The sequence below is a fragment of the Musca autumnalis genome, unplaced genomic scaffold, assembly GCF_047663935.1.
Source record: "Musca autumnalis isolate F117 unplaced genomic scaffold, ASM4766393v1 scaffold_5, whole genome shotgun sequence".
NCBI lineage: Eukaryota > Metazoa > Arthropoda > Insecta > Diptera > Muscidae > Musca > Musca autumnalis.
In genome coordinates, this window is record NW_027412088.1 from 47951049 (window position 1) to 47964774 (window position 13726).

At 36.3% G+C, this 13726-nt stretch overlaps 1 protein-coding gene across 1 annotated transcript in view; it reads left to right on the plus strand.

Annotated features, from left to right (window-relative positions):
• The first annotated feature begins 6600 nt into the window (after window positions 1–6600).
• The window catches only part of LOC141387598 (GTP-binding protein Di-Ras2), a 234292-nt gene continuing 227166 nt past the window's right edge, over window positions 6601–13726 (plus strand). Inside the window, exon 1 of the mRNA XM_073957499.1 lies at window positions 6601–6880. The gene's annotated coding sequence lies outside the window, so the exon portion shown is untranslated. The remainder of the gene's footprint in view (window positions 6881–13726) is intronic.

A 13726-nucleotide genomic window follows, 5' to 3' on the forward strand; every position in this document is an offset into this window, starting at 1 on the left:
CCAAATTAATTTTAGTAAGCTAACTTCTGATTTTTGAAAATTTTGAGAATTATTATTCGGATTTGTAATTTTAGTTGGAGCCGGCAGGGGTTTTTGGAACTTTTGGATCATTACCTCAGGAAGTATGGACTTATCCCGAAAAAATTTTACCGTTGCAATAGGGACCGTGAAAATAACCTTTTTCAAAAAATTCCAATAGATCCAATATGAGTCCTCAAACAGCACTCTTTTCAAAATTTTGTGTGGGAGGTATTCGAAGGGCGGGACCGATATAGTCCATATTCCAATGATACATGACCGGATGAAAAAATACGATGTGGAAAGTTTGGACCAATCAGAAAATCCCCTTGAGAGTTATTTTGTCATTTTATTTAGGTTTCTACTTTGTTTTTCAGGGTTTCTTGGAGCTTTTCGGCCATACTCGGAGGAAGTATGGACTTGCCATTGCAATTGTACCATGGCAAAGGGGACCGCAAGGAAAATTTGCTGAAAAAAAGTTCAAAACGATTCGAGAGGACTCTTAAATTTCACTTTTCCGAATTTTGTGCGGGACGTACCCGAAGGTGTGGATCGATATAGTTTTACCTGATCTATCGATCGATTGTTCACTTCGTCAGTTATCGTTCACACAATTTTTCGAAAAAAATTTTGAACTTGGTGGTGGAGGTGTGAACCTATATTGCCTATATTCAAACTTAAACTAAGTTTGTGCAAAATATTACGAAGTATAAAATTTGGTTCGAATCGGTAGATCCGTTCGATATTTGTCGTGCGCACTAGCCAGCTAGACAGTAAGAGAGACAAATGAACGGACAGGGCTAAATCGACTCCAAAGACTCCAAAGACACATCAATGTATGAGACACATGTATGTACGTACTGTAAATCATGAGGTATAAAATAGGTGGCGAGGCGACCCCATGCTCAATATTTATATAAAAAATGCAATTGGACAACTGAACTGAAAATTTCTCTGTCATCATAGAGACAATACCATGTAGCATGGGAGGAAATTGTGGTTCTTTACACAAAACCCATTATACATATGTATATTACGCAGTAGGCCCGTTATCTAGAAGACACTTTATTACAATTTGCATCAGGGGAAAGGTCAATAGTTATTTTTCCACATGTAGGCTACTTTGCCGGTATATGCCCTCCAGGATTTAAAATATAAACCAAAAATAAAATTTGGATATTTTTCACACCAAAGTAATGGTCTATGTCACACGCTAAATAATATCAGATCATCATCAAAAATTTTAGGCATCTTCTTCGACCTAAACTCTTACCTCGTGCAAAATTTCGTGACTAGTGAGCTATAATTGCGACCTCTAGCGTGTTTATGATTACACTGCAAACAAAAAGCTGGATATATTAGGCTGTAACACCGTTATCTGATCACATATATCAACATTATTGACATCAATGGAAAGGTCAAGAGATCGTCTTTCAAGCATAACTCATGAGGGAGGAATATGTCTTACAGGAACAAAGATGTAAGCTGAATATTAAAAATTTTCACAATTTTTACACAAAAGTTTTGGTCCATTTAACCCTCTAAATATTATCTGATCGCCATCTTAAATTGCAAACTTCTTTTTTGTCATATACTCTTAACTTATTTAAAATTTCGAGGCGATCGGACTATTATTGCGACCTACAGAGCAGCTACAAAATCGGATAAAAATTAGGTTTTTGGTCCATTTCACCCGCTAAATATTTCACAATTAAAATAGCGATCTATTCTGATGTGAAACCGACTATTATACCATTTATAATAGACAGACGAACACACGGACGGACGGACGAACACAAATTTCAAAATCGCTTTAACTCGCCGAGATATGAAAATTGGTATACCACTTTGGGGGTCTCCGACGAATATTTCGCTGTGTTACATGAATTTTTACCAAAACAAACTTATAATACCCTTTCCACATTGTGGTGTAGGGTATAATAAATTTATTTGGTTCATAAAGAAATTTTGATTTGTGAAAAGCTAATTCCCAGTGGTAAAGGTGTAGGGTATCACATGGTCGGCCCCGTCCGACTATAGCCTTGGCTTACTTGTTTTTTATATACAATTCCTGGCTACGCCCATTAACAAGTCTATGCTTCCTGGCATACTTGCCCGAAAGTTATACGATTTATACGATGACCCACTAAAATCACTTGTGTGCGCGATATCAATCGAAAAGATATAACCGCCTAAATAAGATCCTCTTATATAATGGACGAAGTCGGTCCATTCCTTAAAGTACCTCCTCCGCAACACTTTTGAAATTTTATCCAAAACCACATTTTTGTCGGCAAGTTCAAATGTCCAAAAAGGGTCACAAAATTTTGAAAATACACTAAATACATTTGATCTATCTGTAGATGAAAGTTTTAATTCACATAGGCTGAGAGTATATATCAGTCGGCAAAGCCGACTGATACTTTTTTACTTGTTTTACCAAAATGTGCTGACAGAGGTGAATACCTAACGGCTACACGAAAATACTGACGTTTGTCAGATATTAGAAATAATCACCTCAGTTAAATGAATTAATTGAGCTGTAGTGACCTAAGGAGTTTTGTATTAAACAAGTAAAAATATAAGTCGGCGTTGCGAGAGCATGTCTTAAACCCGAAGGAGTGGAACGATAGAGTGCATACTGGAACCTCAACCATGCCTGGTAGATGTGTCACTATCTGCTATGTATGGGCCAAATAGGTTATTCCTTTGATGAGTTATCGTTATTTTATGGCAATTTTTGCGAAAATGTTTGAACTTTTCTGAATATATACTGAACATACACAACATAAGTGTATGTATTGAGAAATGATTATAGAAAACAGATCTTGATAGAAAAAGCGCTTCAAAAATACTTCATATCTGCTTATTTTTAATAATGTTCGTATCATAATCATGTTTCTGATGAGCTGAATAACCACCAACGAAAAGATCTCAACATATTGGTTATTTTGAGGAAATGTATCATACACTTATTTTCTTACTTAGTTGGCCCTCTACAGACAATTTCAGGCTGTTTCACTATGACGAAAATGAAAACGAAAGAAAAAATAAAACTAAACTCGTGTTTGATTACACTGTGACACAAAATGGAACTCACAGTCTGGGGGGTGGAAAATTTCTTTTGGACATGAAAGCCCTTGATGAGTATACTAAGAACCCAAAAGGAAATTTTCGCCATAGGTCAAGTTTCTGAGATATCGCGCGATGAAGTTTTTGATTTTTTCCCTATAATACTTGGGAAAATAGCTCCATATCTCTGTTTGGCGTTGTTGTAGCATCGTTTTGAGGTGACATGTCTTCAGTCAAATCGATTGGCGAATCTTTTTGTAGAACATTTCATTCCTCTAACTCGATGCCTTTCATGTCCTTTTCGACCTTTATTTCTTGAACCGTAGTGAAAGTACCACAAGATTCGATTTTTCAGCATCCAAATATTCTACAAAAATGTTGCTCAGAAGATTTTACGTACGGTTCTCTTTGACAACTAATCGATTCTGTCCCGCTTTCATTGTCATTTTTGACATTTATTCGAACTTGGTTCAGAATTAAACTATGTTTTGTTTTTCTGTATATCCGTTATTGGTTATGCATAGGTATGTAGACATTACCAATGGGTATTGCTAATGTAGACATCTGGGGTGCTTCTGAAATATTTACCACAAATAGCTCTTGTATTGATGAACATGTTAACAACAAATTTTCTTGGAGGATAGATCCGGTTATCTCAGTTCTTGAACCGGATATTCCGACACTAAAACCGATTTTTGAACCGGTTTTAAGTAACCGATTAAACTTATATGTATACCATTAAAAAGCTTATAGAGTTGTCAATCAAATTAAATTAATTCGCGTATGAAAACTTTGCTAGTTGCAGTTCTAGAACAAAAAAACCGTTTTCTTAAACCGTTTTTGAGGAAAAATATCAGTACGCGCATATATGGAGATCAAAGGCTGGGGGGTAAAAAATTCTTTTTGGCGATGAATGTCGATGAAGGTAATATGATGAACCAGGAAGGACAGTTTTGCCATAGGTAAAACTTCTGAGTTATAGCGAAATGAATTATTTCTTGACAAACTATACAGACCTACATGACAAAAACATAGCGAAATTTTATCATACCATAACTCAGAAGTTTGACCTATGGCAAAACTGTCCTTCCTGGTTCATCATATTACCTTCATCGACATTCATCGCCAAAAAGAATTTTTTACCCCCCAGCCTTTGATCTCCATATGTCTTAAAGCAAACACAAAGTCAAAATTGCCGTGAAAACCAAAGTTTAGGTGTTTTTTGTCGCAATCATTTTCTTTCGACATAGTGAAACAGGCCCTTTTCCTATAAGCCGAACTAAGGGCATGTTTCACTACGCCGAAAGAAAATGATTGCGAACGAAAAACACCTGAACTTTGGTTTTCATGGCAATATTGACTTTGTGTTTGCTTTAAAACAAATTCAAAATTTACTTTTTATTTGTATGTAAGTCGAGCTTAATCTCATATTTGTTGTTTTCAAATATAAAAAACAACAAGTTTAAAGTGGGATGTAGTTAAAATTGATTACTTTTGGGGATGGCAGAGAAGACTAGTTTCGTCCAACGCCAATTGGACTCATCAGTTCTCTTAGTTCTTTGTATTGAAACAAAGAACCCTTCCCCAATTTTATGACGGCTCGAACTCAAGAATAATTGTGACTGATGAATTCGTTTAAATGCGAATTCAACCGAAACACCTAAAAACTCTCGAAGCCTTGGCCTTCCAATTCTGTGTGTACCCGTATTTATACGCCCTTTTAGTGGGTTCTTCATCGCACGTTCTTATGTCATTTCCTAACTAACGCAATAGGAGTATCTCGATGCGTTCATGATGTCGTTGTATAAACGATGGTTCATACGAAGTCGATATTCACCGTCAATGCATATTGGCCCGTAAATCTTTCGAAGAATTACTCTTTCAGGTACTGCCTTATCTGTTTGCGCCAGTGTCAGACTTTAGCATGAGTAATATCAGTGTTCTGTAAAGTATTATTTTTGTTTGACGAAATATGACTTTGTTTCTAAACTGTTTACTTAAGCTAAAGTATCATCAGTTAGTCAATACTAATAATAATAATTGTTCCACAAACATCCCAGGCGGGACAAGGGAGACTTCTGTCATATCAATGAGTACACCCCGATTCATATTAGCTCAATGATACGGGACCTACAGTTTATCGCCGAGTCCGAACGGCGTGTTCTAAGACATAACTTGTAGAGAAGTTTTACATGGCTGAAATACTCGGGAAATGTCGCCAACATTACTTAGGGATATTTTGCCATTACTGAGGGATACTTCTCACGGTGCTCTTGAACCAAATTTAAATGGAAGGTGCTTACACCTGGGAAGTTTTTGCGGATTCTGAAACTACAATGTTCATAGATGAGAAAAATCAAAAAACAAAAAAAAATCGCCGGAGCGCTTTTTAAATAAATCGCGATTCAAGTTGACATTTTTAGGGGTTTTAGGTTTTCACGATTTTGCTTGGAAACCGCATGTCCTATCGAAATTAGACTTAAGAAATTGTTGTAGCTATGAACATTTTCTACAAGACTGACTTTTACGATATCTTTGTAGATTTTACCTTTATTGAGATATTGAAGTTCAAATTAGGACAATTGCCTCTTTGTCTGAAATCCTTTTCGATTCTTTCCTATTTTGACTAATTACTAGGTATTAGATAAAGTGATCTTACAAAGCCGATTGAGCTTTGGGAGGATATCAAAATCTGAAATGGATTGGAATACCGGCCGAAGGCATCTGGCCCCTGGTGGATTTGCCAGGTCTAAAGCCCCATTGGTATGACCCAATTATTTCATTGGCCATAGCCTTCAAGTTCGCACAATATGACATTTAAGATCTTCAGTGGTCACGAAACTCTATGTAGCCGATATTGTCAATAGGTGAATGTTTCAATTCACATAGACTGAGGGTATATCTCTGTCAGCAAAACCTTCTTTCCTGTTTGACCTAATTTAGGCATTTGGGATATCCGAGGTCGAAAAATTTATCCACCTAAAAGTGTGGACAGGAATGGAAATTAACGCTTCCATTATTAGTTCAGAATATTTTATGGTGGATGATATATAAAGTTCGGCTCGGTTGAACTTAACGATATTTAACTTCTTAAATCTATACAGATCGGGTGACACAAAAACCTAAACCAACATTTTATTTAATCATATATAAATATATAAAATATTTGGTTCAGAACTTTACTAAATTTATCTTGCGCGCATGTCCTCAAATATAAACTTTCTCTTTCAAACTTCAACATGTTGCCTCCTCTCTAGGACTAACATGTTGTGTTATTTATGTTTTTTGGTTTGTTTATTATTTTACAACACGTTGTGTTTTTGTATTTTTCCCCAATTCTCGTCTAACCACGTTGTTGTTGAAGTTATTCTCTTCGGTCGACTCAACGGGAACGAATGCAAGTAAATATCCGTTCGTGGCCACCAACAATGGTTTATTGTTGGTATTTCAAACCGCCATACAAACGAGTCTCATAAAATATATGTTGAAATATTGCTCAAAAAACAAATCAGTCTTAGAACGATTCTCGAAGTGAAAGGTACTTAAAACGGAAACAAATCGAAAAGCACGTTATAAGTTCAAAGAAAAAAGAAGTAACGGTACGGCTACGGATAACATATGCCAAAATATATGCATACTCACATATGTATTTACTGTGTTGTGTCAAATGTGTAAAAAGTTATGTTTGTAATTTGAATTGAATAAATTAAAGAAAAAATAATAAAGAAGTGCACTCCCAAGCCACTCCCAAAGTAATAATAACAACAAGCTGAAAAGTTGCAGAAAAAAAGTATGTTCCAAAACGAACAAAATATTATAACAGATGGTTAATTTTTAAATATTTTGTAAAATTTTGTTTGCAACAAAAGAAATAAATTAATTGCCCCTTGGCTGGTTTACAAAACAAACAAAACAAATAAATTGAGAAATCGGTCATTTTCAATGCTCTTTAAAATTGATTGTGGGTATATATTTGAACTTTTAACCATTTAAGTTTACTGCCATAGTCGATGTTTTGTAAATGTCGGTTGGTCGGTCGGTATGAAATGATGAAGGAATTTTTGTTTGTTTGCTTGTTTTTATTCTGCTTTGAGAATGTAAACAACAATTCCCATTGTCCATGTCCACGTCAACAACTACATGTTTTCCAATCTATCTATGGATGTATGTATGTCAAAGTGTGTATGCGTGTGTCTGTATTGTTGTGAATGTGAACAAATCCTTTTGACCTATAAATAAGATCGTTCGTTTTCTATCAATGACCCACCACACAATAGACACACACACAAACACAATGTGTGTTGAGTTGGCAAAAACATTTCTATTGTTCGTTTATATGGAGGATATCTATCTATGGATGGAGATATGCATGGTTTAGCGCTTAAATAGAAATAATGAAATTTAAGTTGGTTCATATGCATTTTTTAATTAATAAAATAAGTTATTTAATTTAAAATAGGTTTATGTTTCTAAATTAAATTAATGTTAACAGGCAGGAGAAGTGCTTGTTATTATACCCTCAGCCTTTAGGCTAGAAAGGGAATATACACTTTCATATGGCAAAATGTGCCTCATCGAAATAAAGGTTTTAGACCCCAGGTATGTTTGGACGAAATGTGTTTCAGACAATTTGGACTTGATTTAGCCATGTCCGTCCGTCTGTCTGGCTGGCTGGAGCGCTGGAGTGGACCGATATAGTCCATATTCCAACCTGTTACATGTCTGGATGAAATAATATGATGTACAAAGTCTGCACCAATCAGAAACTCAGTGCGAGAGCTATCTTGCTGATTTGCCAATTTGGTTGGTGCCATCAGGGATTGTTGGAACTTTTAGGCCAACATCTCAGGAAGTATGGACTTGCGCAAGAAAAAAAATTGTACCGTCGTAAAGGGAGCCGCAAGGAAAACTTATTGAAACAAATTTCAAAATGATCCGAGAGGAGCTCTTAAACTTCACTTTATCCGAATTTTGTGTGGAGGTAGCCTAAGAAGTGGACCAATATAGTCCATATTCGAACCCTATCTATATTTGGAAGGAATAATACGATGTGCAAAGTTCGGACCAAATCGATTGCTCCCTTCTAGAGTTATCGTTCACACCATTCTTCAGAGAATTTTGGTGTGAGTGGTACACGAAGGTGTGGACCGATTGGGTCCATATTGAAAACTTATCTATGTCTGGTAGAAATGTCACGATGTGCAAAGTATGGATCAAATCGGTTACTTTTTTCAAGAGTTATCGTGCACACAAACTTTCCGAACATTTTCGAACTTTTGCGGGGGAAGTACCGGAAGGAGTGGTCCGATATAACCCAACTTCGAACTTAAACTAAGTTTGGACAAAATATTACGGAAGCCAAATTTTGGACATAATCGGTTGATCCGTTAGAGAGTTATCGTGCGCTCCAGCCAGACAGACAGACGGACGGACATGGCTAAATCAACTCCAATTGTCTGAAACACATTTCGTCCAAACATATTTGTGGTCTAAAACCATTATTTCGATGAGGCACATTTTGCCCGTTTGAAAGTGTATATATACCCTCGTTAGCATAAATTCTGAGGGTATAAAAATAGTCCATGCCTTCAAACCAACTATTGAAGCACCTTTTCCATTCCGATCCAAAACATGGTTTTTGAACAGTTCTACAGCATTTTCCTCCATCATAGTATGGATGGTATAATAAGTTTAATTTTCTGTTTGTAACACATCGAACTAATCATTTGCGACAATATATATTCTTGATCAGGATAAAATTCTAGCCATCCCCGTCAGTTCATTCAATTGTACGTCTTTTGAAATAGTTCTAGCGAGCGCAATTATTGAGATAGAGCGCGAAAATTTTGCACCCGAACGTGTTTTTTCCATAGGCAGGTTCGAAGATGGGCTATATAGGTCCACATTTTGGTATATCCCCATATAACGTACCACCCAATTTAAGGTATTTTGGTGATTTTAGCTAAATTTTTCGACAGACCTAGTTAAAATTTGACGTTTAAGGTTCCCAAAGTCCGTTTTGGTATAGCACCCATAAAACGGTACCTCCCGATTTGCGGTATTTTGAGGGTTTTAGCTACTTTTTCCGCCCAAGTTGGCTCCAATTTGGCGCTTGGAGTTTAAAGAGGTCAAAAAAACTTCTGCACTAAAAATGGTAGCGATAGGTCCACGTTTTGGTATAGCCCCCATAAAAGGGTCCTTCGCGATTTAAAGTATTTTGAGGCTGAATTTGATATTTATTTGGCTGAAATTTGATATTTAAAGATTTCAATGACCAACAAACTTCTCCACTAAAAATGACCAATATAGGTCCACGTTTTGGTATAGCCCCCAAATAACGGTACCTCCCGATTTAATGTATTTTGGAATGTATGTATTTATGGAATTTTATCTAAATTTTTTGACTGAACTAGCTGTAATTTATCATTTGGGGTTCCCGAAACTTCTCCACCAAAAATCGTCAATATGGGTCTACGTTTGGGAATGACCCCCATATTACGATACCTCCCGATTTAAGGTATTTTGAGGCTTTTACTTACATTTTCTGACCGAATTAGCTGAAATTTTACATTTTGTGTTCCCAATGAAAACAAAACAATTCTACACTAAAAATTACCAAGATAGGTCCACGTTTTGGTATAGCCCCCATATAACTGTATCTCCCGATTTTATTTATTTTAGCTAAAATTTTTTTTACCGAACTAGCTGTAACTTTACATTTTAAGTTCTCAGTTGTTCCTAAACTCCTCCACTAAAAATCGTCTACATATTCCCAATGACCTAAAAACTTCTCGTTATTTTGAGGATTTTAGCTAAAATTGTTACCCCCCGTTACCCCACGATTTATTTTAGTTCAACATATTTAATTGTGGAGAGTATAAAAGTTTGGCCTGGTCGAACTTAATGTTTTTTACTTATTACTTGTTTACATTTTCAAAAATCCAATAAATTCCAAAATAATAAATAATTAATAATAATACCCATGAATTCAAACACAATGAATAACAGCTAATTCAATGAATTTCATATAATAAATATAACATATAACACACAAATACATACGTACATATGTCAATAACATCGTAGTGATTGAATATTGAATGGATGTTTGTTACATTAACCGTCTTCAATGTGTTTACATACGTTAAAATAACACTTAATTCAAACCAAAATTCAAAATTTACATTGGAAATTGAAACCAAAATCTCATGAACATGTTCATCATTATTTTGTGGACAACAAAGTTTTAAACACAACAACATTGCTTCTGACCCAGGGTACCAAAACTTTGTTTTTTACTTTGATATCCTATCCCGTTCTAGTCGCAGCATCAGACGGTCTATGACTGTACACATTTAAACTCGAGACCGAAATATTTGAGAGTTCCATATGTGGTTATAGTGGTATCCAAAAGATGCACTCGACTGATTTAAACTAGCTCAATTTTTATACCCTATACCACAATGTGGAAAAGGGTATTATAAGTTTGTTTTGGTAAAAATTCATGTAACACCGCGAATAATTCGTCAGAGACCCCCAATGTGGTATACCAATCTTTATATCTCGACGAGATAAAGCGATTTTGAGATGTGTGTCCGTCCGTCCGTCTGTCCATTATAAATTGTAAACACGCTCCAGGCCGCAATTATGGACCGATCGTCACGAAATTTTGTATGGAGGTCGGGCTCAGATCAGAATAGATCCCTATTCTTATTGGTGATGATCGTGAAATATTTAGCGGGTGAAATGGACCAATGGACCAATTTTCTAGAGGCTCTGCAGGTCTCAATAATAGTCCAATCAACGCGTAATTTTAAATAAGGTAAGAGTATATCACAAAAGAGAAGCTTACAATTTGAGATGGCGATCGGATATTATTTAGAGGGTTAAATGGACCAAAACTTTTGTGTGAAAATTGTGAAAAATGTTAATATACAGCTTATATCTTAATTCCTGGATGTGACATTCCGGACAAGTGAGATATACTTGAAAGTGGAACGCTTGACCTTTCAATTGATGCCAATTATGTTGGTGTGCATTATCAGAAAACAGAGTTACAGCCTAATATATTCCGTTATTTGTTTGTAGTGTAATAATAAACTCGCTAGAAGTCGCAATTATACATCAATAGTCACGAAATTTTGCACCGGGTAAGAATATATGTAGGTTGAACAAGTAAAAAGTCGTTAAGTTCGGCCGGACCGAACTTTTTATACCCTCCACCATAAAATAGTCTTAATTAAAATATAATAATTAGGGTCCTTTCACAATTTTAGGTGGAACAACTTTTCGACAATGGATAGACTCCTACTGCCTCCTACTATTGCTTAAATTACACTGTGAGCACAAATCTTGGGGCAGAGATATTTCCTTTTGGAGATGAAAGCCCTTGGTGTGTATATTAAAAACCCCGAAGGACAGATGCGCCGTGAGTCGAACTTCCGCGTTATTGCGTGATGAAGTTTTTACAAGAGACCCTGTAAGCCATCATGAATTAGCATTATATCTTTGTTTGTTGTTTTTGTAGAGCACTTAAGCAACAGTGAACAAATAACCCTGATGGCCCACAGGGTCTCTAACAAAAATTTCATCACGCCATAAAGCGGAAATTCGACTCACGGCGGATCTGTCCTTCGGGGTTCATAATATACTCACCAAGGCCTTTCTTCTCCAAGAGGAATTTTCCGTGCCCCAGACTTTCACCTCCATTTTGTTGCACAGTGTTATCTAATCTAATCTAAAAAAAATGTGTTCAGCTAGGTGAAAGGTACCACTAACGGGGCTATATCAAAGAGTCAACCTATCTTTAAATTTTGTTGGCGGAAAAGTTTTACAGCTGCAGGCAACTTCAAGAGTCAAATTGAGGGTAGTTTCATCAAAACAATGTAGATCCTCAAAAATGGACCAATGTTGACGAATTTTAGTGACGAAATTTCATGACCACTGAAAATTCCCGAAAATTGGGAGGTACAGTTATAGGTATTGGGGGTATACCAAAACATGGACCTATATTGACGATTATTTTTGAATAGACAAAATTGTAGCTAAAATTTTCAAAATACCGATCATTACAGCTAGTTCGGTTAAAAATTGCAGCTTAAATTCTCAAAATACCGAAAATCGGGATATACCGTTATATGGGGGCTATACCAAAACATGGACCTGTGTTGACGATGTTTCGCTGGAGATGTTTTATGACCACTGAGAACCTCAAATGGCAAATTACAGCTAGTTCGGTTAAAAACTGCAGCTAAAATTCTTAAAATACCGAAAATCGGGAGGTACCGATATATGGGGGCTATACCAAAACATGGACCTATGTTAACGATGTTTGGTGGAGATATTTCATGGCCACTGATAACCTCAAATGGCAAATTACAGCTAGTTCGGTTAAAATTTGTAGCTAAAGTTCTCAAAATACCGAAAATCGGGAGGTACCGTTATATGGGGGCTATACCAAAACGTGGACCTATGTTGACGATGTTTGGTGGAGATATTTCATGGCCACTAAAAACCTCAAATGGCAAATTACAGCTAGTTCGGTTAAAATTTCTAGCTAAAATTCTCAAAATACCGAAAATCGGAAGGTACCGATATATGGGGGCTATACCAAAACGTGGACCTATGTTGACGATGTTTGGTGGAGATATTTCATAGCCACTGAGAACTTCAATTGGCAAATTACAGCTAGTTCGGTTAAAAATTGTGGCTAAAATTCTCAAAATACCGAAAATCTGGAGGTACCGTTATATGGGGACTATACCAAAACATGGACCTATCCATATCCTTTGGGATATAAGTTTGTTGATCACTAGGAACCCTTAGTGCCAAATTATAGCTAATTCGGTCTGCAAATGTGGCGAAGAACGTCAAAATACCTCAAATCCGGAGGTACCGTTATATGGGGGCTATACCAAATAGTGGACCGATATAGCCCATCTTCGAACTTGACCTGCCTATGGAAAAAAGACCCTCGGGTGCACAATTTCAGCACTCTATCTCAATTATTGCGGACGCTAGAGTGATTACAACAGACGGACAGACAGACGGACAGACGGACATGGCTAGATCGTCTTAGAATTTTATCCTGATCAAGAATATATATACTTTATAGGGTCGCAAATGATTACTTCGATGTGTTACAAACGGAATGACAAACTTAATATACCCTCCATACTATGGTGGAGGGTATAAAAAGATGCCTACAATTTTGAATGATGATCTGATATTCTTTAGCGGGTGAAATGGACCATTACTTTTGTATGAAAAATATAAAAATTGTATTTTTGGTCGATATTTTATTCCTTGAGGACATACATATTTTGCAAAGTAGCCTACATATGGGAAAAAACTACTGACCTTTCCTCTGATGTAAATTGCAATAAAGTGTTTGCTAGATAACGGGCCTACTGCCTAATATATAATGGGTTCTGTGTAGAGAACCACATTTTTATCCCATGCTACTTATTGTCTCTCCAAAAGTTTATGTAACACCACGAAATATTCGTCCTAGACTCCTTATTTGGTATGCCGAAATTCATATCTCGACGAGATAAAGCGATTTAGCGATGTGTGTTCGTCCATTAAAAATTGTAAACAAGCTTAAAGCCGCAATTATGGACCGATTGTAACGAAT